This window comes from Bos javanicus, chromosome 14 (assembly GCF_032452875.1).
Source record: "Bos javanicus breed banteng chromosome 14, ARS-OSU_banteng_1.0, whole genome shotgun sequence".
NCBI lineage: Eukaryota > Metazoa > Chordata > Mammalia > Artiodactyla > Bovidae > Bos > Bos javanicus.
In genome coordinates, this window is record NC_083881.1 from 54,688,723 (window position 1) to 54,714,441 (window position 25,719).

Consider the following 25,719-nt stretch of genomic DNA (forward strand, 5'->3'; position numbering starts at 1 on the left):
CAAGGGACAACTGTAAATGCAAATTAACTCCTTATATGCATATTCTCTCTATTAGCTAGCTGTGCTGTGCTCAGTTGTGTCTGACTCTTTGCGACCCCATGGAGTGCACTTTGCCAGGCTCCTCTGTCCATGGGATTCTCCAGGCAAGAATACTGGAGTAGGTTGCCATTCCTTCTCCAGGGGATCTTTCTGACCCAGGGATTGAACCTGGGTCTCCTGCACTGCAGGCGGATTCTTTACCACTACTGCTGCTGCTGCTAAGTTGCATCAGTCATGTCCGACTCTGTGCGACCCCATAGACAGCAGCCCACCAGGCTCTCCTGTCCCTGGGATTCTCCAGGCAAGAACACTGGAGTGGGTTGCCATTTCCTACCACTAGCATCATCTATTAGAGCAATAAAATATTTATAATTGAAACACATCTACAACTTTAATTTTAAAGGTAAAAGTTTATTACCAAGATTATAGTAGAATCTAAAGTCAAAACCACACAGAGAATTAAGAAAGAGACACAGTCATCCCTCAGTGTCCATGGGGTATTGGCTCCAGAACCCATGGCAGATGTTCAAGTCCCATTTTCAGCCTTCCCTACCCTCTCTTATACAAATCATGTAGTACTGTGTTAATTTATTGAAAAAAATCCACATATAAGTGGACTCCTACAGCTCATACCTCTTGTTCAAGGGTCAACTGTATGTGTAGGTGTCAGAGAGGGAAAGAGAGAGAGAAAACAAAAGAAAGGAAGGAAGGGCAAATTCACATGCTTATTCCTTCAGGAAACCTATTCTACATATTTACAGAATAATTATTCAGCAGAGATGCTTAAAGAACCCTTGTGAAATCTGAAAAAATTTTAATCCATTTATCAAAGAAAAGATTATAGGGCTTTCGAGGTTCTTAAGATAACTAAAATGATAATGTAATATTGAGCAAAAAATGCCAATCTTAAGAACTTGATAAATTGCATGCTGCTGCTGCTAAATTGCTTCAGTTGTGTCCGACTCTGTGTGACCCCAGAGACGGCAGCCCACCAGACTCCCCCGTTCCTGGGATTCTCCAGGCAAGAACACTGGAGTGGCTTGCCATTTCCTTCTCCAATGCATGAAAGTGAAAAGTGAAAGTGAAGTCTCTCAGGTTGTCTACCTGTCCAACTCCTAGCGACCCCATGGACTGCAGCCTACCAGGCTCCTCTGTCCATGGGATTTTCCAGGCAAGAGTACTGGAGTGGGGTGCCATTGCCTTCTCAGGACAAATTGCATAATAAACTATTAAAAACCAATAGGGTTTTTAAACTGATATGAATATGCCATCTGCATATTTCCGATATGCATGATATGTAAACTTAAACTACATTTTATGTTTTATAAATGTGTTACTTAAACAAAATCATATTCGCAGAAAGGATTTCCACTTGCTTTGAAATATTATTATTTCAAAGCTGAAAAGCCTGAGTATAATGTTATAGAAGAAACACCAGCTGGTTACCATATCACGCTATAATGAAATTTGCAAATGAAAACTGGAGAGGGAAATAATATTCCCAATGGTTGATATGCTAAGATAATTGTGTTGCTAAAGAGAAAAAATTAAATCCAATCTGTATATTAAAGCTAGACTGCATCATACAAATATTTCACAAAATAATAATCTACATTTATCCTAAAAAGTATTTAAAATAAAATTTATTAAAAAATTTATTAAAAGTCTTACAGATATTCTAAAATTGAAACGCCACTTCAAGAACAATAAAATATCAAAACTATTCATTTTCTCCACTGTTTCCCATACCCCATAAAAAATAAAATGTTTAATTGTGTGTGTGTATGTAACAGCCTCAGTCCCCCACTTCCTCTGTAGGTCTACACTGGACACAAACTCAAGTGGTCAAATGAATAAAGTTATATAATAATGGTGGTTCAGTTTTTCAGTCATGTCTGACTCTTTGCAACCCCAGGGACTACAGCACACCAGGCTTTCCTGTCCTTCACTGTCTCCCAGAGTTTGCTCAGACTCATGCCCACTGAGTCCCTGATGCCATCCAATCATCTCATCCTCTGTCACCCCTTCTAAACTAATATAACAATTAATTTGCTAATGAAATAAAATGTTTGAAGTTACATTTGCCAATTTTTCATCACCAAGGTATTTATGCATTGCCTTTATCTCTGGCACGCCCTTGGTTTCTTTCTTTTCTTCCAGTCTATGTCTTACTGTACCTTCCCAAATCTCCAACAACCCCTTCTCATGACAGATTTTAAAAGTTTGATAATCAGTTGACTCCCCTTGGTCATATCACACCCCTTTGCATTCCCCATTAAAATATAGTCAGCCCTCTATAGCTGTGGGTTCTGCATCCAGAAATTCAAACAACCTAGGATCAAAAATATTCAAAAAGTTTTTCAGAAAGTTCCAAAAGGCAAAACTTAAATGTGCTGTGCTCTGGAAATTATTTACATATCATTTACATTGTATTTACAACTATTTACATAGCATTTACATTGTACTAGGTATTGTATGGAATCTAGGGATGATTTTAACCATAGGGAGGATGTGTGTAGGTGATATGCAAATACTATTCCATTTTATATAAGGGACTTGAATATCCACAGATTTTGTTCTTCTCCGGGGTCCTGAAGCAAAACTCCTGCAGATACTTAAGGGATGACAGTAATTGAACAAGGGATAATTCAAAGGCCTACTTTACTCAATCTAATTTAAATGGGTTATAACCCAGAAGCTTTGACAACTTGTTACATAATACAGGTTATGATGAGCATGCTTAGTCACTCAGTCATGTCCAAGTCTTTGTGACCCCATGGACTGTAGCCCACCAGGCTCCTCTGTCCATGGGGATTCTCCAGACAAGAAATCTGGAATGGGTTGCCATGCTCTCCTCCCAGGGATCTTCCCAACCCAGGGATCGAACCCCAGTCTCCCACACTGCAGGCAGATTCTTTACCATATGAGCCACCAGGGAAGCCCAATACAAGTTAATAAAATGATAAGTGAAAGTGGGGATATAAAGTTAAAATTCAGAATTTTTATTTTTAAAAAAATATATGGTCCTTTTATGTAAAATTTTATTCAGATGTCTTAAATATACGTGCTGTCACCAGACATACATACAGGGCTTCCCTGGTGGCTCAGAGGTTAAAGCGTCTGCCTCCAATGATTAACTCTGATTTTAATAAATATTTCCTGACGGTGATTGGCATATTGTCTCTATATGTATGTTTGTCTGTTGATTACTGATTTTTACTACTTTTTCCTCTTTTTTATCAACCATATGACATTGATCATTTCTAACAGTTCTCCTAATAATAATTTTCAGTAGAAATTGAAATAAATGCATATACCAAGATTACTGTTTATGTACATATGTTCCTTTATCATGTTATTTACAACAAACAGAATTTGCTGGAGTTTATTTCCCCCCATTTCTAGCAGAGTAGTATCTACCTTACAATAAATTTAGCATCTTTAATAAATACCCATTAACTTGAATGGAATATGAATTTATTAATATTATGTTATCTATAAATTTTAAACAAAGCCTCATCCAGTGATCAGTTTAACTGTGTTGTATTTACAATATCTCAATTCTTAATGCTTTAAGAACCATTGTGTTTGATTAGAAGAAAGTCTAATTTTCTCAGAATCATTCTGATTTTTCTCTTCCTGTTCTGTGGGGCATGTGGGATGGAAGGAGGTGATTCTTAGATATAATTAGAGCTGTGAGAGGTATCTCTGAGCTCCAGGACCAACTGTTGTTGCTGCCGTCTGCTCTGCTGACCTAGTTGATCTGTGGCCCATGCTGCTGCTGATTTTCTCTAACAACTAATCTCTGCTCCTCTCTCTCTCTGAGCAATAAGGAGGTTCTGTCTTCTTCTCATAGTCAGCTCTTTTAAAGAGGTCTCCCAGGACTTCCTTGGTGGTCCAGAAGTTAAGAATTCACCTGCCAATGCAGGAGACATAGGCTCAGTCCCTGGTCCAGGAAGATTCCACATGCCACAGAGCAACTAAGCCCATATTCCAAAGCTACTGAAGCCTGTGACTCTAGAACTCGTGCTCTGCAACAAGAGAAGCTACTCCAATGAGAAGTCTACCCACCGCAAAAGCCCTGGCTCTCTGCAACTAGAGAAAGCCTGTAAGAGCAATGAAGACACAGAACAACCAAAAATAATAAATTAATTCAAATTTTTTGGGAAAAAAAAAATAAAGAAGTGTCCCAGAGCAGGGCTTTTAGGACACCTAATAACACAGTTCTTTCCTTTAACAAGGATCACAGATTTGAGGATTGGACCAGATAAGCCCTGTAACAATGTTCAAGCAAAAAATCAACAATGAAGATCTGTAATTGTGGCGTGTACCCTTTATTCTGCCAGTCCACCTTCCCATGTCATACTGTCATACATGTTTTCATCCTGTTTCCTCCTTTTGAGCCTCAAAGTATCCCCCTAGCAGCCCGATTGGTGTGTCTTCCTGAGAGCTGGGCTTCCGAGGTGGCTCAGTGGTAAAGAATCCGCCTGCCAATGCAGGAGACACAAGAAATTAGGTCAGGAGGATCCCCTGGAAAAGGAAATGGCAACCCACTCCAGTATTCTCACCTGGAAAATCCCATGGACAGAGGAGCCTGGTGAGCTACAATCCATGAGGGTTGCAAAAAATTGGACACAACTGAGCAACTGACCATACACGCATCAGAGAGCCAGCTGCAAAGGAAAAATGTGGTTTGTAAAGTCAACACTGCTGCTTAAACATGTCTTTTTTAAAGTGGGAACATTCAACACCAAGATCATCAGCCAAAGCTGAAAAGCGTTAAGTCCAACTTGATGAAAAGTTTTAAACATTCTGATCTTAGCCTTTTGTGATTCCTGGAGTTACTTTCATTTTCATATATAGCATTTCACTGCAAATATAAACTAGTTAATAAACTGGTTCTTTTCAAGTTGGGTATATAATTTCTTTTTTATGCTAGAATATTTTTTAATTAATTTATTTTTTATTGAAGGATAATTGCTTTACAGAATTTTGCTGTTTTCTGTCAAACTTCAACATGAATCAGCTGTAGGTATACATATATCCCCTCCCTTTTGAACCTCCCTCCCGTCTCCCTCCCCATCCCACCCCTCTAGGTTGATACAGAGCCCCTGTTTGAGTTTCCTGAGCCAAACAGCAAATTTGATAGTCAAAAGTATTGCAGAGTCTTAGCCTATAATTTAGTTGAATGAATTCAAACTTAATACTGCCCCTAAAGGATAGGGAAATGAAATAATACTCACAAAAATGATAGTTAAGCATAGTTGTAAAGAAACTTGACACCACAAAAAAACTATTGAGAAATCTGAGGTTGAGAAGAATAATGATTTAAGACTAACAACTTGGATAGAAAATAGAGGCAATGAGTTCATTGTGAGAGAAAGTAGCTTATCTTAGGGTATTCTGAGCTTCTCGTTAAAACAAATATCTCTGATTTCTTTCAATGGTTCCCATTGAAAACATGAAAATCACAGTGATGAAAGTGCTACTGCTTATTCTGTATTCTTAAAATCTAAAATGGCATGTTGAAATGAAAGAAGTTTCTGCTGAAGCAGCTATAAATATAGCATTCACATAAACATAAATAGAAATTAATTAAGAGTAAATATCCTTTCAGATAGTCTTTTTAAAAATTTTTTATTCATTCATCCATAATGGACATTTTCTACTGTGAACACTTATATACCAGTTTTTGTTGTTGCTTTTATTTGGCTGCGCTGGGTCTTAAGTTGCGACATGTGGGATCTAGTTTGGGCTTCCCTGTTGGCTTAGATGGTAAAGAATCTGCCTGCAGTGTGAGAGACCTGGTTTGATTCCTGGGATCCCTGGGGATCTAGTTATCTGACCAGGGATCAAACCTGGGCTTTTTGCATTAGGAGTGCAGAGTCATAACCACTGGATCACCTGGGAACTCCCCAGATAACCATTTATTTTATATGATTATATTAATATAAATACTACTACATAACTTTTGTCATTTATACTAACAGCATCCACAACAGGTATAGTTAGTCTAAATATAACAAATGTCCAGGCGTCAGTGAATTAAATGACCATGATTGTTACAGGAACATAAAGGAAGGGTAAAGTGCACAAGTATTTATTTTAGCACCTACTGCTAAGTGTTTGGTGCTTTACCTGGCCTTTCTTATTTAATTTTCACACTTCAATATATTTTTTTGTTATTCAAAGATCCATTCTATAGATTGAAAAATAAGTCAGACCCATGAATTCGAGTAACTTTCTGAATGCCATGCCTTGTGTTCACCATAGAACCTAATTCTATACTCATTATTCTAACTGTAGATTAAAGAGAGTTCCTTCTCACCATAGTACTGACTTTCAGATAGGATTGCCACCTCCTTAAAGGTTCCTTTGCTTTAATACTTACAGGGCATAGTGATTATTATTATACCTTAACTCTCTCCCCTTGATAGTAGTCATATCATATTTCTTTCCCCCTCTTTGTTATTTTCCTTCTTGATCTAATAGATTTATATAAAGGTGAATCTGTGAGGCAGTACCCATACAGTCACTTCCATCAAGAAAAAAAAAAAATCTGAACACCACAAAACAATCTTCAGAAGACTTGAAACAGCATGTAAAACCCTATCTGTGTGCTGCGTGCTAAGTCGCTTCCGTTGTGCCAGACTCTGTGACCCCATGGACTGTAGCCCGCTGGGCTCCTCTGTCCATAGGATTCTCCAGGCAAGAATACCGGTGGGTTGCCATGCCCTCCTCCAGGAGATCTTCCCTACTCAGGACTCAAACCAGAGTCTGCTACACTGGCAGATCGGTTCTTTTCCATGCGCGCCACCTGGGAAGCCCATGTAAAACCTTGACCAGCTTAAACTAGTTTTGCCTCCTTGAATGGGTTATTGATTAATCAGACTTTGAGTTCTTTTATAGAGACAGCACTGCGCATGCGCAAGACTGGAACCCATATCTCTGGGATGACTCCCGAAACAAGAATCTTTAGTCTGTAGAGCTTTAAGAATAGAAATGTTACCACAAAGAGGTAAGTCCTTCAACAAGGGAATGCTTGCTTCCAGCAACACATAGCTTCTATGGATTGATTTGAGACTAAGCAATCAGCACCCAAGTTTGAAATTTTCCTGACCCCTTTAAATTCTTCCTGAACCCGGGATGGAGGGGGAAGATTTAAGACTGCTGTCTCCTTGCCAGTTGACCTTGCAATAAAGCGCATGCGTTTGTCAAAACCTGGTGCCATAGTATTGGCTGCTGTGCCTTTTGGGCAGTGAACCTTTGCCTAGTAACAGATTGACTGAGGTCATACAGATCCTCTTTAGATGTTCAGATTAATTCATACAGAGCACCTTAATGTCAAAACAACAAATCTAATTATTAATTTGATATATCACATGATAATTTTTGTAATTATTAAACTTTTAATTGCACTCTAATTGCCCCCAACACCATTAAATTCTGCTATATTATCTACTGTTCTCTTTTATAACTAGTTGAAACTATAATCATTATGTACATGCCAGACTCATGTCTATCTGTATCTATAGTAAACTGAAACTTACCCCAGTTATTTACACAGTTTCATATATTTTTTTCAGATGTGATTGGACGTGTTCAGAATGGTATGGCTGTAGGCCATATATTTTCTGAAGTTGACTAACTTATTATAAATAGATACTGTAGTTGTTAATTAGTTGGAGGAACAAATAGAAAATGTTGAAATTATGAAGACTTCCCAGAAATTGGTCTATTTTATTAATCTTTTCAAAGAACCAGTTTTTTGTTTATGCCACTATATTTATATAATCAATTTATTCTTTTCTTTTTCTTAAGAGTGAAAGCAGATTTATTCAGGGACATATACATGCCATAGACAAAATGTTGGCTGTATCATAAGGAGAGCAGGCCCCAGAGTATCCAATATTTATTTTTAATATCATTATTTTCTTTTAATTTATTTCTGTTTGGTATAATATTCTTTTCTTAATTTCTTACATTAGATGTGTAAGCCACTAATTTCTCAGTCTTCCTTCTTTTTTAATATTTGCATTCATGAAATTTTCCTTATCTCTTAAGTTACATTCCATTCATTTTTATGCATAATTTTTCAAAATAGTATCAATTATCTAAATTCAAATAGAAGTATCTAAATTTGAATAGATCAAAATATTATCTAAATTCTACTTTTTTTCTTTGATCCCAAAAGGTGTTTTCTAATTTTTCACTGGAGTGTGACTAATATTTTTTAATTGAGTTCTAATATTATTTTATTATGATCAGAGAATGTGATCAGCTTAAACTCGTTTTCAATGTTTGTTGAGTGTAGTTTGTTGCATATGTACTCTAATTATTATGCATAAAGTTTCGATCATATATGCATTAAATAGGCTAGTTAACAGTGTTATTTGACTCTTCACCACTTTCTTACTATTTTTTTGCCAAATGTGCCTGTTGAGTTTAAGAGATGTCTATTACAATTTCCCCACTATGACTATGGATTTGTTTATTTCAGGATGTAACTCTACCAGATTTTTTATCTTTATTTTGTTTGTGTTTAGATACACACAGGTTCAGAACTGTTATATCTTCTTGCATGCTGCATGCTAAGTCACTCTTTGCAACCCTGTGGACTGTAGCCACCCCCAGGCTTCTCTGTCCATGGGATTCTCCAGGAAAGAATATTCTCCAGGAGTGAGTTGCCATTTCCTCTTCTAGGGGGGTCTTCCCAACCAGGGATGGAACCAGTGTCTCTTACATCCCCTGCCTTGGCAGACGTGTTCTTTACCTTTAGCACCACCTGGGAAGCCTTGTTATATCTTCTAACTATAACAATAAGTTTTTCCTTCTGTGAGATGTTTACCTTAAAGTTTATTTCATCTTATACAACTTGATGAAGTTATATCAACTTTTTTCAATTTAATATTAACCCACATTTATTCTTTATGCCTTTCTTTAAAACTGTACTTGTTTTTATATTTTAGGCATGTCTTGCAAATAACTTGATATTGGTTTTTTTTATTTTAATCCAGTCTGAAAAAATATTTGCAGGTAAATTAGAGCATTTATATTAATTCTAATTGCTAATATATTCAGATATATTGCTATCATTCTTGTTTACTGCCTTCTATTTAACAACACTCTCTTTACTTTTTTCTATTGATTGCCATATTTTAAATGAATTAATAAATAACTTTTTAAATTTCTCAGTTTTAATTTTAGTAAGGTAAATACCATTACATGTAATACACATAAATTAAGGGTTTGGGAGGCCCTCAATAGCTTTTAAGGCTTTAAACAGTTCTTGAGACCAAAAATACTTGAGAATCCCTATTCTAGGAAAAATACTGACCTCTGGAGAAAAGGAAAAGTCAGTTTATCATTAAACTTTTAAACAGCAATTCTTTAGTCTAAAAAAGAATATAAAAACATATTTAAAATATTCAAGAAAGCAAAATATAAACCAAGATTTTATCTCCAGTCAAACTGATCCCCAAGTATAAAGACTGCAGACAAAATGGAAAGAATGTAAAATAAGTTAGAAAATAATGTTTCTGTGAGCTGTTCCTGAGGAATCTATAAGAAAAATTTGAGACAATCAAAAAAGACTGGTGAAGAACATTAAAAACACATTTACCTTTAGAATTTTTGCTATATGATGATCATGAAGGGGCAATTATAATATATGATGTATATATACTCTGAGAATATAGATACATTTCAACCACCCATTTCAAAATGCATGACAGGGCAGGAATGGGGAGTATATTAAAAACTAAAATGAATTCACTGATTACTTCAGTATTAACTTGGATTAGGTATTAATTGGGTATTGGAAGTGAAAGTGAAGTCGCTCAGTTGTGTCCGACTCTTTGTGACCCCATGGACTGTAGCTACCAGGCTCCTCTGTCCATGGGATTTTCCAGGCAAGAGTACTGGAGTGGGTTGCCATTAATGGGAAGTAAAAGAGTATTATCTCAAATAAGAAATGAAGGGAGGAAAAGGAATTTATTAGATAATACCAGTATTGCTTATAGTAGGCAACCAAAACAATAGTAAGAGAGAGAAAGGAGAAGGAAATGGCTGCCTCCAGTATTCTTGGCTGGAAAATCCCATGGACAGAGGAGCCTGGTGGGCTACAGTCCATGGGATTGCAAATAGTCAAACAAAACTAAAGCAACTGAGCAAACACACAAGACAGAAATGAGGTTTGGGGAGCAGGAAGAGGGGTAAAGGAAGACAAAAAGAGAAATTAGGCTATTCTATAAAGATATTAGTACAGTGCTCACTTCAGCAGCACATATACTAAAATTGGAAAGATACTAGTACAAAAGTAATTATGAGGGGAAGATGTAAACCTTCACAAAAGAGAAAATGAGTAAATAAATAATATAACACAAAACTACTTGGCAGAACAGAGACCAAACATTTACTGTATCAATAATTTTAAATGAACTAACTCATCTTTTAAAGAGAAATAGAAAATAATTTTGATTGATAAAATAAAATAACAAAATAAAATCCAATACTCTACTGACATTCCAGACCACCCAGCCTTCGTTGAACTTGCCCAGTACTTGCACTATTTTGTGCCTAGATTCAGGCCCTTTCCAATCCATCCCTTTGTTTCTAAAGATTCTACTGAGTTTTCTATTGAGTAGTGCCACGTCTTCCATGAAGCCCTTTGTAGTTGCTTTCAGCAGAAATTAGTCTCAAAACATCTTTGCATGTATATTAGAGTAGTTAAATAAATATGGCATATTGTAGACAGTTGTTTATATACTATTTTCCCCACTAGAATATGAACTCCTTAAAGACAGGAACAAATGAGTAGGATATTAGAGCAGCTCAATAATGGAAGGAATAACCAAAGACAGAAGGATATGCCATTCATTTAATTGACTATAGAATTTATATAATTATCTATAACTCTATTTGTAATTATAACTGATTACTTCCTTTAAAATTTTAAATTCACTTACATCATCTTAGATTGCCTCTCGGCATTTAATTAAAGTTCTACCTCAGTGGATACTTACTGCTTCTCGGTTGTTACATGTTTATAAATAGATCTGCCCATTTTGGAATCTCTCCTCTCATAATTGTGAAAGTTTCTGAATTAATGAATGCTTTTTATGGCAGGTTTTTTCATATACACTAGCAGGCTTAAATCTTTAACTCTTTTGTGTTTTTCTTGCTCCCTCATTCCCAGTTCTGGTTTTTTGTTAGCATTTTTCAACATTTTGTGTTTGTTCATGTACATTTTTATACTAGAATATTTGATGTAACAGTTGAAGGATTAAAACGCTCAAGTCAGCAGTGACTGCAGTACAATGACTATTACAACTAACTGTGTCTTCACGGCGCTATGAAAACAGCTTGCAGTTATTTCATTACTCACTTGACTGCCCTTGAATATCTGTTAGTTGAACAGAACAATTTAGTCTCTTTTATATGTATAACTATATCTCCCAGTGTCTATAAAAGTATTTTACTTTTACTGCATTATTCACTTGATTGTCCTTCAACACACTGTTACTTTTTGAATAGAACTATTTACTGACTTTTATATATGTATGAGTGAAATTTCCTAAGTGCTCCAGTAAGCATTCAATCTTTCTATGGTGTCAGCTATGCATTTTACCTATTTCACCCAAGCAAGTATTACCCTGAGATCCAGTGCTTTAAATGACCTATCTAGCTCAAAAAACCTGTTACTGTGGGTGCAGGAATATGTTTGTTCAGTGTGACAAACTATTGAATTTATAAATTCATCAGAATATGAAAGTCACTTTACCTTAAAATGTTACAATATTTTCCATTTTAGCCTTCATTTTGGTAGGCTGGCTACTGTTTACAGATGATTCCTTGGACACCATTCAACCTTTATGTAAGACTTTATTTGTCCACTGAGCACAGCTTTTACGAAGGAGGCATCAATTTTCAAGAACCGAGAAGCATCTGAGATTTGACCCAGCTTGCAAGCTAACAATTTAATTTACTTCAGTGTTATGGGCAAGAATCATGATGACAGAAGACATGAGATTCCTGGGTCAGAGACAAAGGACTTTATTACTCACACAGCACAGAAACATGAGCTTCAACATGCATGCCCCAGTTCATAAAAAGGAATGAGAAAAGCTAGATGCACATCCACGCACAGTGGGTTGCATCTCAGGAGAGAGGCCAGGGACCTCAGCACTTTTTGAGTGGGCAGCAGACATTGCAGCAAGCAGCGAATAAGCCAGTCTGCTTTTCCTGGAAGAGCGTCTAGTTACATGTAAGTCATCTGCAGTTACCTTGATCTACTCTGTTGTCTGAGTGACTAGCTACAAAGCTGGCGCAGTATCAGAAGACAGATCAGCCTTCAGATAATACTGACAGACCATACTCAGCAAAAACTTTAAGATTTGCTCAGAGTCTATGGCTGACTGCCTCATTCAGTATCACAAATCTAATATTTCCATCTTGTATCCTGATGCCATTGATGATGACCTTATACCAAAATGTATTGCAGCAAAGCAGAACTTTCTAAAGCACATCAAAACATGGCCTTACTCACAAGCATAATGCGCTTTCTATTCCTTGCTTGTGTGGCAGTCTTCAGCTGCCCTTTATACAACTCTCATTGCTTTCACATAGCAATGACGAGGTGTCATCGAAGTCGAAGAGGACACCTGGGTGTCCTTTATAGCCAAAAACATCGGCTACCACCTACTCACCATTTCTTCCTCTTTTGAGTTATTGTCTATTTCCAAATATTAAAATATTCTCTCAAAATTCAACTTTAACTCACTTTGTTTTCTTTCAAATGAGTATTTTCCCATATTCCCCCCAAATGTCATTAAATCTCATATGAAAGTTTACAGATAAATCTGTCTTTATAAAATAACCAGTTGATATTAAACAGATTTGAATTATAGTAATAAATTTCATTTATCAAAATTTAGCAAGCGTTTATCAAATGCCATTCAAGTCCCTGGAATATAAAGATGAAGACAAGTTACTTGCCTTTCATGAGATCACAAATTAGTAGGGAAAATTACTATGAGGTTGTAGTTAATGTAATAACAGATGTACATGCAAGGTACAGAATAATAGTAAGGTAGGTATTAGGAATGGAGAAGGCGATGGCACCCCACTCCAGTACTCTTGCCTGGAAAAATCCCATGGACGGAGGAGCCTGGTAGGCTGCAGTCCATGGGGTCGAGAAGAGTCAGACATGACTGAGCGACTTCACTTTCACTTTTCACTTTGATCATTGGAGAAGGAAATGGCAACCCACTCCAGTGTTCTTGCCTGGAGAATCCCAGGGATGGGGGAGCCTGGTGGGCTGCTGTCTATGGTGCCGCACAGAGTCGGACACGACTGAAGTGACTTAACAGCAGCAGCAGCAGCAGGTGTTAGGAAGACATCACATTGTGGGTGAATTGAGCCATGTTTTAAAATAAGAATAATAATGTGCTAAACCAAATCGGTAAGAATATCTCTGGTAAAACTAGTCATTTGTTTCTAAGGTGTAACATAACTGAGCATCAGACCAGTAATTATAATAAGGCAATAATACTCCCTGTTACATATGTACACCCGTGGCTGATACATGTTGATGTATGGCAAAAACCACCACAAGATTGTAAAGTAATTAGCCTCAAATTAAAATAAATAAATTAATTTAAAAGAAAAAAAAAGTATGTTTTTGGGAGGGGGGACTTCCCTGGCAGTCCAGTGGCTGGAACTCCATGCTTCCACTGTAGAGGGCTTGGCTTTGATCCCTGGTTGGGGAATTAGAATCCCAAATGCTGCATGGCACAGCCAAAAAGTGAAAATCAAAATATTTTTTAAAAGCCACTGTTCAAATTCAATGTAATGTATGCTTTTTGACCCAACAGCCACCTTAAAATCATCAAGGAAAAGCAAAAATAAATAAACTATCAAGAAGCTGAAAAAAAAAAAAAAGCCACCTGCAAAGAAGGTTACTAAATTCAAAATATTCTTTGTTCAATGAATATTTTGGGGGTGCCTCTGAATGTTGGGAGCAATGCCAGGTATTTGAACATTAAACCTGTGCTGCTGCTGCTGCTGCTGCTAAGTCGCTTCAGTCGTGTCCGACTCTGTGCGACCCCATAGACATCAGCCCACCAGACTCCCCCGTCCCTGGGATCCTCCAGGCAAGAACCCTGGAGTGGGTTGCCATTTCCTTCTCCAGTGCATGAAAGTGAAAAGTGAAAGTGAAGTCTCTCAGTTATGTCTGACTCTTAGAGACCCCAATGACTGCAGCCTACCAGGCTTCTCCATCCATGGGATTTTCCAGGCAAGAGTACTGGAGTGGGGTGCCATTGCCTTCTCCCATTAAACCTGTATTTATACACAAAACATTGGTGACTTTGGAAATAACAGCTTAATTAATTTATTCATTATAGTATTTCCTCATTCACCAACTTAATTAATCAAATCTGAATTTTATTAGTTGTCCAGGAAACAGAGATGCACTTTTAGAATTATTGTGAGTATGCATGTACGCATGTTACAAGTTATTAGCATAGTACTTAACCAACTAGGGTGAACCATATGAAATGGCCACTGGCCATTCTAAGTGATTCAGCCTAATATATGTGCTGTGCTGATTCGCTCAGTTGTGTCTGACTCTCTGCTACCCCATGGACTCTGCCAGGCTCCTCTGTCTATGGGGATTCTCCAGGCCGGAATACTGGAGTAGGTTGTCATGCCCTCCTCCAGGGCTTCTTCCCAATCCAGGGATCAAACCCAGGTCTCCTGCATTGCAGGTAGTGGATTCTTTACTGTCTGAGCCACCAGGGAAACCCAAGAATACTGGAATGGGTAACTAAAAATACAGAAGTTGTGAATCCAAGAGTAATGTAGTTTCATAAAGTTATCAGTGCAAAGAAGAAGCTGCTTTTCAGAAAAGGAGGGCGTATAAAAAGCCAGGCCAGGGACTTCCCAGTGGTCCAGTGGTTAAGAGTTCACCTTCCAATGCAGGGGATGTGTGTTTAGGCCCTGGTTAGGGCACTAAGATTCCACATGCCACGGCAGCTAAGCCCCAGCACCGCAACTAGAGAAAAGCCACACCACAGCAGTGAAGGACCTGCATACAGTGACAAAGATGCTGCCTGCCACAATTAAGACTCAGTGCAGCCAAGTAAAGAATGTTTTTTAAAAGGATATATTTGTTATTCATTAAAAAAAAGTCAGCCCAGTGGCAGCAGGAAGGGAGAGGAAGACAAATTTTTGAAAAATTATCAAGAGATCAAATCTATAGAATTCTGATCAAATTGACTTGTTATTCTCATTCACCAGAGCAGTAGTTTGATTTTGGACGACCTTACTTCCTAACAGCCTATTTAATGTCCTTATGACTCTTCTTGCTTCTCTAGTCTCATCCTTTTCCCTCATGTTTTCAGTGTCTGCTGTACTTCTAGGCTTTGGGTCAGGCTTTAGGTAAACAAAGGGAAGAATGAAGGGTAAATCTTCTCCTTGAAATTTTTTGAGGAGAGATTCTACTCCAGAGATGTCCACCTATATGTCATTGGTCAGAATTTGTATCACATGGGCACATCTACTTGCAGGAGAGACTGGAAATTCTAATATTTCACTTTCTAACCTCTGTAATATACAAAGGTAAGGGAGAAGGGTATTACAATAGATATAAAGTGAATTACACACTGAGTCTTCAGTGTCTGCCTTACTATCTTTATGAAACTATGAAGATTAAGTGAGGAAAAATATGTTAAGTACTTGGCAAACAGTACATTCTTAATAATTGTGCAACAATGAACATGATGATAAGATAATGCTGATGATAAGATAATGATGATAAGATAATGCTGATGATGAAACAAAAGCTTAAACTGTGAACCTATGTGAATAATTGCACTGCCGAGTGTATTTTTTTTTTAATCTTGAATTCAATGATACTTTTCTCCTGTAAATGACAAAGTCAAATAATCTCTGGTTACCTCACATCTATAACCTCATTGGGGTTGAAGTGTATTTTTAGGCAGAGAAATCTCATGTTTGACTTCTTTCCAAAGTTTATTTTCTTGGAAAGTTTGAAGACCATCTGGGGAGTTATTTTGAGATATGAATATAAAAAACTGCTATTTTATTCATTTTGAATGCAGCATTTTTTTAGCAGTCAGAATATTCCCACAGAAAAGTAAATGAAAGTTGGCAATGTAAGTAACTTTTTAGAAACACCAAAAAAAAAGGGGTTATAAATCAATTTGTTTGGTTTCACCTAACCTATATGCCCTCTGGAGAAGAAAATGTCAATCCACTCCAGCATTCTTGCCTGGAAAATCCCATGGACAGAGGAACCTGACAGTCTAGTCTATTGGGTCACAAAAGAGTCAGACACAGCTTAGCGACTAAACAACTACAAACCTATATGCCTCTAGTGATGATGACTAATTTTCAACTCTCCATATCCTTTGGTCCGATACGTTTTGTTTCAAACATAGTTTTTGAGGCACCTCTATAAATCTGGATACACACAAATTTCTTTATACATTTATAACCTCTTTGATCTTCATAATTCAACAGACTGTATGGAGACGCTGCAGAGGTGGTGGAAAGGACAAGATGATGACTAAGATCAGTCTCTGCATTTCAGTCATCTTGCAGGGCAAAAGTACACATAAGCAATATTAATTGCAATAAAATATAATTATGAAATGACAAAGTACTAACCAAATGCCATAGGAAGATTGAGGAGGGAGTAATTGACTCTGTCTAGAAAACATGAGAAATTAAGAATTTAAAGGACTGGTAAATTTTTCCAAAGGTAGTAAAGAAAGACAGGAGCATTTTAAATAAAGTGGCCAATAAATTAAAAAGCCAAAGACAATAAAGAGCCCGGCATGGTAAAGGAATGTGTACCAGGCTGGTGACATTTTATGCCTGAGGGACATAAAACAAAGTTTAATAACAAATTAGATAGGTTCAGGTTTCAGGGCTATGAATGCCCCAGACCCTGTTATGGGGCCACAGGGGATCATGGAAGGCTTTCAAGAGGTAGAAGAAATGAATCAAGTTTGTATTTTAAACTGCCAGCTCTGTTATGAGTGTGGAATTCAGCTCCTAGAGCAAGAAGCTGCCTTCACGAAGAAAAATTGGCAGGCTTGTAAAAGGCTCACTCAAAGGCAGTGAGGATAAACAGGAGGCCAAAGGTTTGAGATATATTCAAGAGATCAACTCTATAAAATTCAGATTAAATAGACATGGTTGTTTAATTGTTATTGCTGATGGTCGCTGTTTACCATGTTACTGGTTTTTGAATGATTGACTCTGCTTTTAAACACATCTCCCCTCTCCCATAGTCTTCCACTTAACCATTTCTTAACTACATATTGAGATTCTGAGCATTCTTCACACTCATTTTTAGCCCTTAATTCCCTCTGGATGTTCTCATTCTCCTTTATTTCTTCCCACACAGACACCAATACACACCCTGGCTGTGATGTTTAGAAAGTGCGGTGGTAAAGTGTATCCCATCTATGAGAGTGATTGTGGTTTTTTACTTTTAGTTATAGTCCATTATAGATACTCAACCATTAAATGCCAAATGAAATTGCTGTTCTATAACAATTAATGAATGTCTTAAGACACCATATTTCCAGGATATCACCTATTTGCTCTATTGAAAGAATTTCATTTTAATGCTATTTCAGTGGAGGAAAGTATCAGCTTAGTTAATTGCCACTGGAGTTAAAACAGTCAGTACGCTGATTTGGAGTTCTTTTTTTTACAGTTCAATTAGCTGCTGCTGTTTATGTAAACATCATTTAATTTCCATGACATGTTCATATTAAGAAAAAGGGGGAAAAAAAAAACAAAAAAACACCTCTTGTCCTGCAGGTAATCATGGGAGGGTGTTATTTCTATTCTGATTGTGAACTTCAAACTTTTCCCTAACCTAACTTGACTGAGCCTTGAGGAACATTTGTAGTCCCTTAATTAATTTTAAATTTTACTTCTGTCAGCAGTAACTCCAACGGACCCCAACCAAACATTACTGAATCAATCAGATGACACACGCACAGGGCAGCCTTTCAGAAAGGAAACATGTCTTCAACAAACTGGCAAAATGGTAGTCTCATACTAACAGAGGATTTTAAATAAGAAACCTTATCTCCTTTTTGTACAGAATAATATATTGCAAAACCATGTTGAAAATTTCAGTTCCATTATTATTCACATGCCTGCCAATCATTGTCCATGATCTTTCAATGATGCACTTGATCAGAATCCTTCTACAAATGAGTAACAATACGGTCTTCACAGAAATATATGAAATAGGGATACCATTAGCAATTTTATCGTCAAATGACTTATCTAATAACGCTTGCATCTGGAAGTAATAATGGCTTTCACGTTTACTGAGAGACACAAAGAGATGAAATCGCATAATTTCTCCAGATACAAAGGCAGCTGTGCTGCATTGTGAAAAAGTCACTATTATAAAATTGTTTTGCACTTCAATTAAAATGTCCAGATGCATATTTTCCTTTGAGATAATGGTACTGATATCATTTGTCAGTCAAATAAAACCAATACCACATCAATATCACTTAAAAGTGCTAAAGTGTTAACACTTAAAAGTGTTAACTGTTATAGATAAGACAAACTTGGCAAAAGAATCAAACTATACATTAAGAGTTTGAAAAAAATCTATTGATTAAAATGAGTAAAAACTAGCAGTTCTAATTCTGACTCCACATCTTGCTTTTCCACGTTAGTTTACCTCAATTAGAGGTAAGCTCTCCCTCCCACATCTTAGGCTATTGTATAAAAGCTTTAACCAGTTCACAACAGCCTGTGGGATGCTTAGCTTAATGTATGTAGAAGTTGCCTTATTTGGGGTCTAATTTTTGCACAAATTTTCATAGCCATTATTCTGGTTTAATCTAACTGGTAAAGACTTCAGAAAGCTTCAAATGAAACTTTCCTGCAACAGCAAACTCTCATAAAGTGATGTCTGTATTATTATATATTCTTTGTAAAATCTTCTTTGGGCTTCCCAGGTGGTACTAGTGGTAAAGAACCTGGCTGCCAATGTAGGTTAGACGTAAGAGATGTGGGTTTGATCCCTGGGTCGGGAAGATCCCCTGGAGGAGGGCACGGCAACCCATTCCAGTATTCTTGCCTGGAGAATCCCATGGACAGAAGATCCTGGCGGGCTACCATCCATGGGTTGCATAGTCAGACACGACTGAAGTGACTTAGCATGCACACACAAGATCTTCTTTAACTAATCTTCATAAACTCTCACAGAAAGAAACAAAAAGAAATAGACAAAAACTTTTAAGTCTATAGTCTTAAACTATTTACACTGCCATAACAAAATACCACAGTCTGAGTAGCTTATAAACAGCATTTATTTCTCAAGGTTCTGGAAACTGGGAAGTCCAAGATCATGGTACTGGCTTGTTAGGAGTTCGGAGGACCCACTTCTACACATCTTTTTACTATAATCTCATATGGTTAAAGCGGCAAGGGATCTCTCTGGAGTCTCTCTTATGAAGACATTAAAGGGCCTCACCTCTCTCACCAGATCGCCTCCCAGGGGCCTCACCGCCTACCACCATCACACTGAGAGGATAGGCCTCAGAATATGAATTGGAGGAGAATACTCGGTTCGCTGCCTCTGTGTCAGGCAGGATGCTTGTACTTGGCCAAAGCACCACACTGTCTACGCTGTGATCTGGACCTTTGTGGCCATTTGCTCTGTGTGCGCCCTTGTCCATATGTATACCGAAAGGCAACTCACTACATTCCATGAACACATATGACACTGAAAAATGAGCACAAATGCCCCATCTTTTGCCAGTCACTCCTTTTGGTTTGACTTGATAATGTTTCCCAAAGACTTCACCTCGGCATTTTCAGCAGCTTGCAATTATATATAGCTGGCTTTTTCTTTTTAGTAAGTTCACTCAGAAAAATCATCTAACAAATAAAACTTGATCAAAATATAAAGTGAACTATTTGATTTTATTGAGCTCTGGTGTTCTGCGAGATCTATTTTTAGCATCTGATAATTTCACGGGTGAGGACAGAATGTTATTTAAGAGGTGAATCTGCTTTGAACAGCATAAAATTAGTCATGCAGTGATTTCTTTTCCTTCCATCTGATTCCACTGTCATTTGAAAAATAAAACCAGGAAACATGTGTTCCTGTTAGCTTGACAGCAGGTAATGGAGCATGTCAGGAACCCCTCATTTGGGTCAGCTGAGGAATATGCTTCAGAGCAAATGTGGTTAGTACAAGGGATTGCTGTGTAAATTTTCTTTGGGGAATTCATTCCATTCTCATTTAAAAATGACAGTTCTGGGTATATGATAGAGGATTATTTTCTGACAGTTGCTTTGAGTGTAATAGTCTATTATCTTTAGTAATTCATGCTTTTTCATAAATCATAAGGTAGTGGGCTCATGACCTTTCTAAGCTTCCACAAACTCAAAAGGCAATCAATAAAAGGTTGTGATGGGAGCAAATACACAATTTACAACAGCAATGCAAAGGATCAAATTTCTAGAATAAAGAAAATTCCCAACATTTGCAAGACCTATATGAAAAGCCTTGCAAGTTGCTAAAAAATACAAAAGAAGCTTTGATCAATTGGAAAGACCTGCCAGTTTACTAGAGAAGAACACATTATAAAGATGTTAATTTTCATAGAAATAAGCTATAACTTAAATTAATTTACAAGTTCTGATAAAAATTACAAAGGAATTTTTTGAACCTAGATCATTGTGAAATTTCATATATACAAAGTGAACAAGCAAGAATAGATAATAAAAGTCTGGAAAAGATGGATATTAAATGGTGCTGACATTACTAAATGTTAAGACATGTAATTAAAACCAAGGGGTTTTCAAGACAAGTATACCAATGGAACAGATAAAAAATAAAATCCTAATATTACCTCAAAGACATCTAAGAATTAATACTATAAATCAAGCATTATTTTCATCAGAGAAGCTGGGATAAAAGTTATAAAGCTAATAATTTGATTCCATTTTCTTGCCAAAGATATTTATTATGAAGGCAAATATTTTCTTAAAAATTAAAAAAAAAAAAACTACCCAAAGGACAATTAACTACTTCCTTGAGGCAACTTTAATTTCTAATATGGGGACACAGAAATGATCCAGCCTGAACCAATTTCTTAAAACATTCAATAAACAGAAATCGTCAAATTCTTTAGCCTTTAGGAGAAGGTGGGGGCTAGGATATGGAAGAGAACAAATGCTTATCAAAAAGCTGATGATCTTTTCAACTTCAAGATCTATGAGATAGATATGTGTAGCCCCATTTTAAAAGAAAAAGTAGCTTGTCCAAAATCATATTGTTAACAAATAGTGTAGGTAGTATTGGAAATTAGTTACTTAATTCCAGATTCTTTTTTAAGTAATAATACAAACTTTAAACTTCAGAAAACTTCAAAGACCTTATGCTAAAATAGAATCACACTCCCCCTGCAGAGTAACATATGTCTATAAGATTAATTATTTTAATGGAAAAATAATGCCAAGACTCAAAGAAGAAAGGTTTTACAAAAAGACCAAAGGAGGAGTTTCCTGAGTGAAGCAGAAGACTCTACCACAGGCATTCTTGCCCATCGGCATAGCTTACAGTTCTGAAAGTCTCAGAAGTTCATAAGTAAAAAGTGTGAAACAGAAAAAACAAATTGGAAGGTTTGATGCCTGCATAAGAAAGTAAATTGAGAGAAACAAGAGGAAGGCAAGAAAAAACATAGACTCCATGGAGCCCTGCTGTTGGTTACAGAAGACAGCAGCAGGAAAATCTTAATTCTGAAGAAGCGATTCAAGTTAAATAAGGCATATGTGTTCATTTAATACAATTAGAATCAATAAGAATCACGTCCTCATGCATACTCAGTCGTGTCCTATTTTGGGGTTATTTAACTCACGCACTAGCCCACGTGTGGTTAGCAGAGAATCTCCATCCACTTTAGTGTCTACTTGCCACACGTATTAGGCAGAATTCCAAAGACAGTTTTCCCAAGATTCTTTTCCCCTAAGATTTATTTATTTATTTATCTTTGGCTGTGCTGGGTCTTCAGTTGCTGTGCACAGGCTTTTTCTAGTTGCAGCAAGCCAGGGCTACCCTTCCTTGGGATGCACAGGCTTCTCATTGCGGTAGCTTGTCTTGTCGTGGAGCTCTAAGGCACTCGGCCTTCAGTAGTTGTGGCAAGTGGGCTCAGTAGTCGCGGCTTCCAGGATTCTAGAGCACAGGCTCAATAATTGTGCTGCATGGGCTTAGTTGCTCCAAGGTATGTGGGATCCTCCCAGACAAGGGATCAAACCTATGTCTCCTGCATTGGCAGGCTGATTTTTTTTTTTTTTTTTTTTTTTTACCACTGAGCTGCTATGGAAGCCCCCTCCCAAGATTCTTGACATCTGGTTATATAATCCAACATTAAACCTAGTAGCTGCTGGGAAGGTATGTTGCAGGTATAACTAGGTTATGAGCGTGAAGATAAGTAGGTGATCCTGTACTTTCCCAGGGGGGCCCATATCATCACTGGAACCCTGTAAAGCAGAGAAATTTCTCCAGTGGGACTCAGAAGGGAGATTCAGCAGAAGAGGGAGGCAGAAGAGAGAAGGGGCGGAAGGGGAGGTCAGGGTGAACTGAACCATAAACTGCACACACCCCTCCACTGCTGACATTAAAGATGAAAGGGGCAGGGCTTCCCACCAGGGAACAGAAGCAGCCTCTAGAACTGGAAACCCGGGCCACCAGCCAACAAGGAAACGTGACCTCGGTCCTAAAACCCAGTAGAATTAAACACTTCCAACTATACCAATGAGCTTGGAAACAAATTCATCCCTAGACCCTCTAGAAAAGAACGCACCTGGCCAACACCTTGATTTTGGCCTTGTGATACCCAGATCAGAGAACCAGCTGAGCCGTACCACATCTGCCCATCTGACCTGCAGAACCATGAGAAAATGAATGGATGTTGTTTAGATATCCCTTTACTGCTAAATGTGTTCTAATTTGTTATGGCAATGATAGCAAATGACCACACCCCCATGAAAACAAGAAGTGTTAGAATTCACTAAAGGAGGCAGGTGTAATCTTTGACTGCTGCTGCTGCTGCTGCTAAGTCGCTTCAGTCGTGTCTGACTCTTTGCGACCCCATGGACTGCAGCCTACCAGGCTCCTCCGTCCATGGGATTTTCCAGGCAAGAGTACTGGAGTGGGGTGCCATCGCCTTCTCTGAATCTTCGACTAGTTCTTACTGAATGTGACCTCCACGTGTGGTTAATGTTATCAGAGTGACACAGAAATCCCCCTCTCCATGAAACTATTAATAATGAGGCCTAAAAAGATAATTACATGGTGTCCTCCTTTCATCTTCACCAGTCCACTAATGTAGAGAAAGAAATCTAATCTCTAAATGGGTTTGTTGTTACATTGAATTTTTAATATGATCTATTATCTCAGCAGATGAATTTCAGTATCCCCAGATTTTCAGGAAACAGAAGGCAATTTTTACAGCTATATTTGATGGACATTTTCAGTCACATTATTAGGAAGCCAACTTTGGTATCTGCAAACAACAGGCACAGCAATTCCTATGTGTGCTGAACAGGGAAAATTAACACAAATGTTCCTGACAGCTGAGACTGAACTATTAAAAACTGTGGGAATGCTCAGCGGAGACACTACCAAAATAGAATGTAATCTTTAATTGAAGAATGACAACTTGTAAGAAGCCTCTCTGTTTCCCTCTCCCCCTACCTCTAGTAGCCCAATTTTTTATTTTATACTAAATGTAGCAATCATTCTCCCTCTGATTTTCCTGTTTAGTATTGATTTTTAAATAAATATCCTGCAGGATTTGTTGATGATTTGCCATTTTCTTACTAAAAAAATAAATAAATAACACTCACTGATGATCTTAGCTACCAAGCTAAGAAAAAAAAAAATCTCATTTTATGAGATTTCCCTGGTGGTCCAGTGATTGAGAATCCACCTTGCAAGGCAGGGGACGTGAGTTTGACCCCTGGTCGGGGAACTAGGATCCCACATGCCACAGAGCAACTAAGCAGCATCCAGGGTTTTATCAGAGCTGGTCCCATAATTGTGGCTGACCTTACTCTCCAGACTCTCAACCTGATACTGCCTGGCCCAAGGCCCTCATCCTAAATCACACTGCTAACATGGAGGGTCCAGCATGCTCAAGACTCTCAGGTTTGCAAATATAACTTTTACCAGGTAGGATATTCCAGCCTACAGCCCTAGCACCCTGAATGTACCAAATCTCCTCTAATCTCAGAAGCTAAGCAGGGTCGGCCCTGGTTAATACATGGATGAGAGGTAGAATATTCCAGAGACTTAACGGGTTATCTCTCAGAAGCTAGTCAAGGGTCAAACCATTCTTTGGACAAGGTTAATCTTTTATTAGGCATTAAGCATGCGAGCAAGTGAGGTAGTGTTAAAAAAAAAAAAGACTAATTTTTTTTTTTAGTATTGTTTAATTCAGGTATGAAAGAAAGTGAAAGTGTTAATCATTCAGACTGTCCATGGGATTCTCTAAGCAAGAATAGTGGAGTGGGTAGCTGTTCCCTTCTCCAGAGCATCTTCCCAATCCAGGAATCAAACCCAGTTGTCCTTCATTACAGGCAGATTGTTTACCATCTGAACCACCAGGAAAGCCCTGTTTGAGAGAACTCCAGGAGATAGTGGAAGACAGAGGAGCCCGGCATGCTGCAATCCATGGGGTCTCAAAGAATCAAACGTGACTTAGCGACTGAACAACAACATGGTTGCTTAACAATGTTGTGTTAGTTTCTTCTGTACAATGAAGTGAATCAGCTCTGTGTATACATATATCCCTTCCCTCCTGAATCTCCCTCCCACCGTACCCTCATCCCACTCATCCAGGTCACCACACAGCACTGAGCTGAGCTCCCTGTGCTATAAATTTCATCTTACCCCTCACATTAAGCAGCTTGATAAGACTTCAAGTTTTAAGTGTTTTAATAATAATGATAATCATAAGTTGCTCAGTCATGTCCGACTCTTTGCAACCCCATGGACTATAACCTACCAGGCTCCTCTGTCCATGGGATTTTCCAGGCAAGAATACTGGAGTGGGTTGCTGTTTAACATCCTATTACTTTTAGCCTCAATTGTAATGTGATTAGTACACTGCCATTTTAAGAATCTCATACAGGTCGCTAGAGTTTCACACATTTGTAAGGCTGAGATCTGGCCATAGACCTCCCGGATGTCACAGTGGATCCTGGTAGACCCAGTGTCTGATTCCATTCTCTAAGTGACCAGTGCCTTTCTATCTTCTGTCATTAACTAGTAGACCAAAGGAGATGCTGGAAAGAATGTCTGATGTTCAGGATACTGGAGCCTCCCCTGAGTGCCTCACTGAAATGAAGCCACTTCAGAGTGAACCAGAAACATATCTTCAAAACTCATAACCTTGTCAATCAAGCAGAGTGAGGACATGGCAGCTTTAGCCCAAACTTTCTTATATCAGAATCAGGCCCTAAGGGAAAACCAGAGTTCTGAACATTACCAGGCTCAGGGCATTTCTATATTATTTAAGATCTTCAAGGAACTAACAAAGTGACTAGTAACTAGATTTTCAAACCAAATCAAAGGACAATCCTCAAATTTAGGAAAAA